Consider the following 8,804-nt stretch of genomic DNA (forward strand, 5'->3'; position numbering starts at 1 on the left):
TTTCAGGCTGAATATAGTGAAGTGAGTTTCAAGGTTTGAGCCTCGGGGAATAGAAGAGACAAAGTTAAGCATTGTAGAATGCTGTTGGGAAGTCAGTGGAAGTGGAAATCCAGAAAGGGTGATTTGGTTTAATGGTGGGTTATGGATGTCCTTTGAGGAGATACAGTATCAGTAAGGTGTTCCATTTATTCATTCATCTAAAGCAGAAATCTAGGAATTATCTTTGATACCTTCCATGTCATTTTATCCCTCTGATCTATTGATAAGGTGCTGTCAAGTTTACCTTAAGTAGGACACAAAGAGCACACTGTAAAAGAATAAACTGAACTTTATCAAAATTAAAGTCTTTTGTTCTTCAAAACTTGTCATTAAGAAAATGAAAAGACAAACCACAGACTTCTAAAGAACACATGCATTTGACCGGTTCTTTCTATTTCCATTTCCATCTTTATGTAAAACATGTGTCGGCCAGGCATGTTGGCTCATGCCTGTAATCCCAGCATTTTGGGATGCTGAGGTGGGAAGACTGCATGAGCCTAGGAGTTTGAGACCAGCCTGGGCAAATAGGGAGACCCTGTTTATACAAAAGAAAAAAAAAAAATAGCTGGGCATGGTGGTGCACGGCTGTAGTCCCGGCTACTTGGGAGGCTGAAGGGGAAGGATTGCTAGAGCCAGGAGGTTGAGGCTGCAGTAAGCTGTGATCATGCCATTGCACTCCAGCCTGGGCTACAGAGTGAGACCCTGTCTCAAAAAATAAGATAAAAAATAAAACATGTCATATGTACATATGAGACCCTCATAACTCAATAAGATAATCCACGAAAAATGGACAAAAGATTTGAATAGAGTATCAAAGAAGATATACAAATGGAAAATAAGTGCAAGAAAAAATGCTCAGCATCATTTTAGTCATTAGGAAAATGCAAATTACTACTACAGTGAGAAAGGTCTTACACCCCCAATAGAATGGCTGAAATTACAAAGTCTGGGTTGGGCACAGGGCTTACACTTAGGTGGGAGAATTGCTCAAGGATACAGGACTTTGAGACCCCACCTTTAAATTAAAAAAAAAAAAAAAAAAAGACAATTTCAGATGTTGACGAGGATGTATGTATGAAGAAGAAGAGGACTTGTGGACCTTTTTTTTCCCCCCTTGAGACAGGGTCCTGCTCTGTTGCCCAGAGTGGAGTGGCACAACCATGGCTCACTGCAGCCTTGAACTCCTGGGCTCAAGCAATCCTCTTAAGTAGCTGTGCACAACGCCACACCTGGCTAATTTTTAAATTTTTGGTGGAGACTGGGTCTTGCTATGCTCCCCAGGCTGGTCTTGAACTCCCGTACTCAAGTGATCCTCTCTGTTGGCCTCCCAAAGTGTTGAGTTTACAGGTATGAGCCACTGCAATGGGCCAGACCCTTATGCATTGCTGGTGGGCTCTGAGGTGAGCCCTGGAGTTCAAACCCAACTTTCTGAGGTAATTTTCTTGAACTCCCCTCTCTTGCTGTCTCCTCAGTTCCCTGGGGCTCCCTTTATTTAACCCTGCTCTGCTGTGTACTTCCCATGATTGTATATGTAGTCTGGGCTTTTCAGTAAGAGGACAGAGTAGAAAAGAAAGTAATAGGGGATTGCCCTATCCTCTTAAGGCCACCCTTCCTCTGACTGGAGGGAAAGGTTCCTTCCCTCACTCAATGCTTTAGGTACCTATAGGCTGCTGCCTCTTTTCCACTCCTTGAGTCTGAACTAGACAGCTTCTCTTGGAAGTTATTCATGCTGATGTTCACGTCCAGTATTTGGGCTGCCTTGAGTCTATGCTGAGTGATATTGGAGGAACAAACTCAAACACACCACTGGTTTGGTGGTACTTTTAATTAGAATCTTCTTACCCCAATTCATCTGCTACTCTACTTTCTAGGTTCCTCAAATAGCTGATCCATGAATTCTGCCCTCATTTTATAGAGGTATTTTATCGTTGTGGAGAGAGAGGGTGGAGTGTGCCTATTACTGGGAGCCAGAACTTCTAAATTTCTTTTTATGTATTTTGCTGTATATTCTTTGGACCTTTTAAAGTGTGAATGTGTACCTGTTGTTAGTTCTGGAAAGTTCTTTGGTATTTTCAGACCAAGAATGAAGTTAAGGTAGAAATCTTAAGAGATAACTAGAGTATTAAAAACAGCTGTTGGCCGTGTCGCATCCTCTTCTCTTCCAGATTATTGATTTAATGTTTTACTTTCTGCGTCTATCTTATGTAGCTTTTTTTTCTATTTTCTATTTTTCTTTCTGAACTCTATTTTGCATCATTTCTTTAAGTTCATGAATTCTCTCCCTGGTTGTATCTTTCCTGCTCTTAAGTCATCCGTTGAGTTACTCATTCTTATTTTGAGAAATATTTTGTTCTTTTTCAATTTTGTTTGGTCATGTCATAGTTTCTTACTCTTTACTCATTTTTAATCTTTTTAAAATTTATTTAAGCTTATTAAATATTCCATGTTCTGTCTCCCATAATTCTAATACCCAAAGTCTTTGAAGGTCTGACTCTCCCATCTTTTATTTCTGAGGTTCATATTTATGGGCCTTGTTTCCCCAGGGTTTTCTGATTTTTGCCAGTGAGCTCATATTTCTTGGAGCTTTCTGTGAGAAAAATTTTGAAGCTGAGTTTGAAGTGGATTTTTCCAGAGAAGATTTACATATTTTTTTGTTAGTGTCTTAAAGCCACTCTTAGTTTGGGACCACTTCAATTTAAATTCTGGGATTGAGGGTTTTTGTTTGTTTGTTTGTTTGTTTTCAGAGAGTCTCACTCTGTTGCCCAGGGTGGAGTGCAGTGGCACTATTCTGGCTCACTGCAGCCTTGAACTCCTGCCTCAGCCTCCCGAGTAGCCAAGACTACAGGTGTGTACCACCATGCCCTGCTAATTTTTTTACTTTTTTTTTTTCTTTTTTTCTGATGGAGCTGGGGTCTTGCTCTGTTAACCAGGCTGGTCTCATACTCCTGGGCTCCGCCTACCGAAGTGCTAGAATTACAGATGTGAGCCACCATGCCCAGCCTGTTGAGATTTTTTTGACCACTCAGTAGCAATTCCTTGTAAAGGACTGCTTGTGTTTGAACTGGTGGAAAAATTTCCCTTTCTCAGTGCTGAGTTTTGAGGCTAGTGGTTTTTATGACAGTTCCTGAGATGGGTATGTGTGTGGATGGGTTTCTTTCTTCATCACTTTGGTCATCCCACTTTAAATGGTGGGAGAGGGATGTCTGTTTTACTTTTCTCCTTAGGCTGAATGTTCATTTTGTCTTGAATTCATTGAGCCCCTTAGATTGGGAGAATAGAGCTTGCATTGGACTATATAAATATAAATGTCTTCAAGGAGAAAGTGAGTTTTTGTGTTTTGGTAACCCTGTTAGGGTCCTATCTTCACTTAGTTCCTTGTTGGAATCTTTGTTCTTTTCTTTACTTTTTTTGTTTTTTTGTTGAGTCAGAGTCTCACTCTGTCACCCAGGCTGGTGTGCAGTGGTGCAATCTTGGCTCGCTGCAACCTCCACCTCCTGGGTTCAAGCAATTCCCCTGCCTCAGCCTCCCAAGTAACTGGGACTACAGGCACACGCTACCATGCCCAGCTAATTTTTTGTATTTTTAGTAGGGATGGGTTTCACTGTGTTGGCCAGGCTGGTCTTGAACTCCTGACCTCAAGTGATCCACCCGCCTTGGCCTCCCAAAGTGCCGAGATTACAGGCAGGTGTGAGCCACCATACCTGAACGAATCTTTGTTATTTTCTTGCAAGCTGGTCAATGTATTTATTTGAGAAGATGGAAAAACCCATTATTTATAGTTTTCGGTGGAGGATCTGAAAGGTATTTAGTTAGCATGGCATATTGCCACATAGGAATTTGCAAGTGGCATGCAGCTATGGTCCCAGCAACTTGGGAGGCTGAAGTGGGAGGATTGCTTGAGGCTGGCAGTTCAAGGCTGCAGTGTGCTATGAGCATGCCTGTGAATAGTCACTGCACTCCAGCCCAGGCAATATGGCAAGACCCTGTCTCTAAAAAAAAAGAAAAAAAAGAAAGAACTTCCACCTGCAATGTTTCCGAGTTTCAATCAGGCTGATTTTGCTAGCATTCTCCAGTCTCTGCGTGAGCGTTCATACCTCTGTACTTTGCTCAGCATGTGTCCCCTGTTTAAAATCCCTCCTCTCCTGTCTACCTAGCCAAACCCAGTTCATTCTGCAATGTGAACAATCACGTTTCACCCCTTCATGGTACTTCTCTTGAATGCTGTAGCTCACTGGTTCCCAAATGTTTGGAATGTTTTAAAGTACAGACTTAAAAACAAATTTTGTGGAGTTACATAAAAATGATCATCTCCTGTCACCATTATTTTTGAAAAGAAATTGCATTTTCATATCTGAAAGGCAGGAGGAACAAGTCGACTAATTAAGGACAGTTTTTATGGTTGAATTAAATACCTTTATATGGAAAACACGCTGTATTGTCCGTTTTTCTCATTTTGCTACTGATTATAAAAAGCCTCCTTGCATCCTATCCGCCGACAATCAGGACCACAACCTTAGCTCAGAATGATGTCTTCAATTTGCAAACCCACAGCATTTTGTTTTATCAATTCGTGGCAGCCAGTCATTTATTTCTGTTGATTTCAAACAGCCCATAGTTGACTGTTTACATTTTATGTTTTGTCTTCTTGACTTGCTTGTAAGCTCCTTAGGAGCCATTATCTGTGTGTATTTAGATTACTCATAAATATGTGTTGAATGAGTTAAATTTAGATACCTCGGATGATAGTTGAAACCTAGCAATATTTAAAGAGCACACATTTGAGTATATCACAGTTCTTAACGTTGTTTACTTCTGGAGGAAAAAGAAGTTTTAATGTGAATCATGAGTCACTTACTCATCTCTCTTCTCCTCAGGGAATTTCATTCAGTTAACAAATTCACCAAGAGCTTGTTTAAAAACCAAGCCTTTTGTTAGGGGTCTGGGAATACAGAGGTGAAGTGAAACAAACTTCCCAGTATAGTAGGTAATATGTACATATAAGTAGAAAGCATAGAATACCACCTGGGAAGCCTCATAATAGGACTTTGAAACCAGTTTTGTGACAGTGTGGAGAGAGCACTGAGCTTTGTAAGGGGGTGAGAGAAGCCTCCAGAGAGGAGGAGGCATTTGTTCATTCACTTTCCATTCATTCAGCAAATATCTCTTAAATGCCTGCTACTTCCCAAGCACTGTTATAGATGCATCTTGAATAAACAGGACATTGTTAGGAGATGGAACACATTTTAGGTGGGGAATTATGATCAAGAGCATGCCCTTTAATGTAAGAACAGATCTGGGCTTGAGTTCATACACTGCCCCTTACTAGGTATTTGACTTTGGCCAGGCAATTCAATTTCTAGAAGATTCTCACTTTTGTAAAGTGCTGAATCCTCCCTACCTCACAATATGTCATGTGGATAAAGTGAGGTGCTATATATAAAATTAAGCTCAGCACAGTGCCGGCCCCTCTGAAATAGTGCAATAAGTGACAAATGTATATACAAGGCATGTAAGTGATTGAGCCCTGATGATAAGTTTAACATGACTAAAATGTGGGGGTATGTGGGTTGGTAGGGGGTAGTGGGCAGATGAAGCAGATGGGTCTGGTCTCACTGAGGCTAAGTTGCAAATAGTCTTGTGTCGTATGTCATAATGACTATCTATTTACTCTTGAATGCATTTGGGAGCCTTGGGGGTTTACATTGTGTTTTTGTCTTTCTTTTTTAAGCTATGCAGTGGAATGCTGAGCTATAGCATAGTAGTTAGGAACATGGACTCTTGGAGCCAAACTGCCTGGGTTCTAGTCCTAGCTGTCTCACTTCCTAAATGTTTGACTTTAACTGATCTGTTCCTTAGTTTCTTCATTGGTAAACTGGATGATAATCATACCTATCTTAAATGTTTATCTTGTTTTGTTTGTATAATGCTCTTTGAATCATTTTTTTTTAAACATATAATCCTGTACATATAGTGTTCTATGAATCACATTTGTTTTTAAAGCTTTGGAAACTTTTGTTAGAGGGACTCTTATTTGAAATGTGGACATATAAAACACTAAAAGTAGGTCTATGGGGTAGGCTACTTTCATTTCCCTTCTGTTCTCGCAAGACTTCTGAGACATATCGGCCCAACACTAAAAACTACTGCCCTGGAGCAAGTGATGAAGTAACTTAGACAACTAAGTTACTTGTCTTTTTTTTTTTCTGTGAAGATGGAATCTTACTATGGTGTTCATGCTGAAGTGCAGTGGCTGTTCATGGGTGACATCATCATCATAGGGCAGGACGGCCCCAAACTCCTTGGTTCAAGTGATCCTGCCATCTCAGCCACCCAAGTAGCTGGAACTACAGGCATCCACTTAAGTTACTTGTTGAACTGACATTCAGGACAAATAACTTACCAGTTGTAATGTGAACAGTTGGCATTGGTATTGATATAAGTTAATGTTTTGATGCAAGAATTGTGAACCTTCATATTAATCCTTATAATCTGACTTATTTTACAAGTGGGGAGAGAGATTTAGAAGGATGGAGCCACAGGATGTTGGAACTGGGGAGACCTTTCATATTGATCTGTTTAGAGATGAACAAATTGGGTCCTAGAGAGGGAAACCTTTTTTTTTTTTATTTTAGGGCAAAATTTTAATAGAATGTAATATGAACTCTTACATTTAGAAAAAACAAAACCTTAAAATTACTGATTGGTTCAATTTATGGAAAAATCTGTAACAAAAACTTGGCAATGAGTGCAAAGGCACCACCATTTTTTTTTTAAACTGAAACCCACTTTTTTTTTCTTAATTTAAGTTCTAGGGTACATGTGCACAATGTGCAGGTTTGTTACATATGTATACACATGCCATGTTGGTGTGCTGCACCCATTAACTCGTCATTTACATTAGGTATATCTCCTAATGCTATCCCTCCCCCCTACACCCCCCGACAGGCCCCAGTGTGTGATGTTCCCCACCCTGTGTCCAAGTGTTCTCATTGTTCAGTTCCCACCTACGAGTGAGAACATGTGGTGTTTGGTTTTCTGTCCTTGCGGTAGTTTGCTCAGTATGATGGTTTCCAGCTTCATCCATGTTCCCACAAAGGACATGAACTCATCCTTTTTTATGGCTGCATAGTATTCCATGATGTATATGTGCCACATTTTCTTAATCCAGTCTATCATTGATGGACCTCTGGGTTGGTTCCAAGTCTTTGCTATTGTGAATAATGCCACAATAAACATATGTGTGCATGTGTCTTTATAGCAGCATGATTTATAATCCTTTGGGTACATGCCCTGTAATGGGATGGCTGAATCAAATGGTATTTCTAGTTCTAGATCCTTGAGGAATCGCCACACTGTCTTCCACAATGGGTGAACTAGTTTACAGTCCCACCAACAGTGTAAAAGTGTTCCTATTTCTCCACATCCTCTCCAGCACCTGTTGTTTCCTGACTTTTTAATGATTGCCATTCTAACTGGTGTGAGATGGTATCTCATTGTGGTTTTGATTTGCATTTCTCTGATGGCCAGTGATGATGAGCGTTTTTTCATGTGTCTGTTGGCTGCATAAATGTCTTCTTTTGAGAAGTGTCTGTTCATATCCTTTGCCCACTTTTTGATGGGATTGTTTGATTTTTTCTTGTAAATTTGTTTAAGTTCTTTGTAGATTCTGGATATTAGCCCTTTGTCAGATGGGTAGATTGCAAAAATTTTCTCCCATTCTGTAGGTTGCCTGTTCACTCTGATGGTAGTTTCTTTTGCTGTACAGAAGCTCTTTAGTTTAATTAGATCTAGAGAGGGAAATCTTTAAAGCCATGCTCCAGACAGTCAACATGTGCCCATGTTTCAGACCTCCCAGCCCACTGTTGTCTCTCCTTTCTTGCTCAAAGGTGCACAGCCAATTTAGTGCCAGAACCAGGGCAAGCAGTTTTCACCATTCCAGATCTCATGCTTCTTCAACTATACCTCTTGCTGTTTGACAGTATATGTTCTTGGCTTTAATGTTGACTGTGTTCTGAAGGGTTACTGGGTGTATTTGTGGATTGTTTTTTGTTCCTCCAGTTGGGCTTGAAGCTCTTTGAGAGCACCTGAGGACCTGGACTTGGACGGATTAGGTATTCTGAGATGCCTTTCCTTGTAGTGATAGGTTTTAATAGTTGTTGTTAATATCGTCTATTGGTAAACCTAGAGCAGGGGTAAAGTATGTGGAAAGTAAAGATGTTCTGAATTAGAAATAAGCATTTATTGTTTACCTGGGTGAGTAAGCAGACCTACCATAGCTGAAAATCTTAAGGAAAATTAAGGTCATGCTCTCCTGTTGGTTAGCAACCTTTGTATTAAGGAGAAGCAGACACTTGAGTGGGCATCATGGCAGGTCACCTAGAGCCTGGATCTGGACACCCGGGAACTGAGGTTGCACAGTCAGTCTCTTAAGCACCCCCACAGCCTCTAGGCTATGTTAGGCTCTCAACCACACAAACTCTTGTGCTGGCTTTTCCCTGTCTCCCTCCCTTCTCTCAATGAGCTCTTCCTGTTGTACATGGCACAACACTGATCCCTTTTTAGTTTTTTTTTTTTTTTTTTTTGAGATGGAGTCTCACTCTGTCGCCCAGGCTGGAGTGCAGTGGCATGATCATGGCTCACTGCAGCCTTAACCTCTCGAGCTCAAGCGATCTCCTGCCTCAGCCTCCCGAGTAGCCAAGACTACAGGTGTGTACCACCATGCCCTGCTAATTTTTTTACTTTTTTTTTTTCTTTTTTTCTGATGG

The sequence above is a fragment of the Colobus angolensis genome, unplaced genomic scaffold (assembly GCF_000951035.1).
Source record: "Colobus angolensis palliatus isolate OR3802 unplaced genomic scaffold, Cang.pa_1.0 Scaffold9, whole genome shotgun sequence".
Taxonomy (NCBI): Eukaryota; Metazoa; Chordata; class Mammalia; order Primates; family Cercopithecidae; genus Colobus; species Colobus angolensis.